Consider the following 2,374-nt stretch of genomic DNA (forward strand, 5'->3'; position numbering starts at 1 on the left):
GATACGCCATCCCATCTGGTTTGCGCTTAGTGGGACTATCATTTGTTTTTCTCAGGACAATGACCCAACACACCTCCAGGCTGTGTAAGGGCTATTTGACCATAAAGGAGAGTAATGGAGTGCTGCATCAGATGACCTGGCCTCCACAATCAGCCAACCTCAACCCAATTGAGATGGTTTGGGATATGTTGGAGTGAAGGAAAATCAGCCAACAAGTGCTCAGAATATGTGGGAACTCCTTCAAGACTGTTGGAAAAGTATTCCTCGTGAAGCTGTTTGAGAGAATGCCAAGAGTGTGCCAAACTGTCATGAAGGCAAAGGGTGGTTACTTTGAAGAATCTCAAATCTCCAATATATTTTCATTTGTTTAACACTTTTTTGGTTACTACGTGATTCCATATGTAATATTTCATAGTTGTGATGTCTTCACTATTATTCTATAATGTAGAAAATACTGTCCAAACTTTTGACTGGTACTGCATGTGTTCTATATTCGTGTAGCACAAAATGTTCGGACGCTACAGACAGAAGTTGGCAGGGATATTTTTATTATGCTAATTGAATTTCCGCGGGCATCGACTCTAGGGGGATAAATGGCTCATTCAAGTTATGGTCAAGAACCTTGATCCATGACCTGCGTACTTTTGTAAGTAGGTTTTTAAGAGTCTAACTAGATAAACAGAAGCCAGCTTGTAAAAGTCAAGTGTGTCTGTTGTCCTTCTCTGTGTCAGTGTTTATACAGAGGTATCCGCTTCCTGACACTGAGTAGGAACAGAGAGGATACATCCTTCTCACAATCAGTCTGTTATAGTAAATGAGAACTGGATCTCAATTCACTTGCCTGTCACTGCAATGAATATAATATCCACAAAGTGCATTTCCAATTCAAGCAAAGTGGAGGCAATGCAATATAGCACAATAGAGATCTCTGACAAGACATTGAGAAAATCACAATACACATCTGCCTGTCATCTTTTGAGCCAGTGTTATATTGCCGACAGTTGTAGTATCAAGTTGTACTTTTGTGTACAGTATGTCTCTCTAGAGGGTTTAGTCTTTGACCTCTGTGTGTCAGCAGCCAGTCTTTTGTCTGTTGGTGTGACAGCTGCAGGGTGACAGATGAGAGGAACATTATTAATAGCTCTATCTATCAATCGTACTTAGAGAGGGACAGGGGACCTTCGCCCCTGCGCATACCAACACTCACTATGTCACCATGCAGTCAGTCATCCATCACCCCACCTCCAGCTGTCAGCATCACAATGCCCCACAACACAGTTCAGATTCCCACAGTGTGTGTGTGACACGGCACACTGGAAAAATGTCTACTCACGTTTTGCAGCTGTTAGCAGTCCAGCCCCTGATAAACCCCTGGTTATCCCTCTCTGTGCTTGGCCTGTCACTCTGCTGACCAGTGGGGGGGGGTGTGTGTGTGTGTGTGTGTGTGTGTGTGTGTGTGTGTGTGTGTGTTTGTTTGTTTGTTTGTTTGTTTGTTTGTTTGTTTCTTTGTTTCTTTGTTTCTTTGTTTGTTTGTTTGTTTGTTTGCTCGCGTGTGTGGCCGGCTGCCTCTGGAAGTCCCCAGTGTCCCAAGCACACGACACTGCATACCTCTCTCCTCCACTTCTCACCACTTTCCTCTCGCTCTCATTCTTCCCTCTCTCTTTCTTTCTGAGTTCTGACCTACTCCCCTCTTGCCCACTGATTCCACCGTCATGGTTTGACCATATAAGTAGGCAAAGGAAAAACAGGAGAACTTGAGAATGTCCCCCCTCACTTTCTTAAATTCCTTCTCTCTTCCCCTCTTATTCTTATTCACCCTCTCATCTCTCGCTAGATCTCTCTTCTTCCCTGTCCCCAACCCCTCTCTCTCTTTTCCCTGTATTTGCTTTCCCTTGTTTTCCCAACCCGATACTGTCTATTTTTCTGTTTGCATTTCCTCATTACCTCGTTCGGTCCCCCTTTCTCTGGACTAGATCCCCTGTGATATCATGGTATGTTCTTCATGTATTACAGCCTTTGTGTATGAGATCCTCAGATATACCACTTCTTACTCAAGAATAGGGGTCCAAACAAGAATCCAAACTAAGACTGTATATGTTAAAGGGCTAGAGAAGGGTCTTGGTACTGGTCCAAATGAGATTGAAACAGGAAGTCAAAGGAATTTTCTGTTCTCTGTCTTCAAGTTTAAAGTGACTCTCCCTCTAATCGCTTTTCCCAGTCTCTCCATCGCTGTTGCTCTTCCTCTCCTCTACTTCCCCTCCATCCATCCATCCTCTCTCGTTCTCTCGCTCTCTCGTTTCTCGCTCTCTCGTTCTCTCGCTCTCTCTCGTTCTCTCTCGTTCTCTCGCTGTCTGGCTGTCTCTCTCTCTTTAAC

This window comes from Salvelinus namaycush, chromosome 13, assembly GCF_016432855.1.
Source record: "Salvelinus namaycush isolate Seneca chromosome 13, SaNama_1.0, whole genome shotgun sequence".
NCBI lineage: Eukaryota > Metazoa > Chordata > Actinopteri > Salmoniformes > Salmonidae > Salvelinus > Salvelinus namaycush.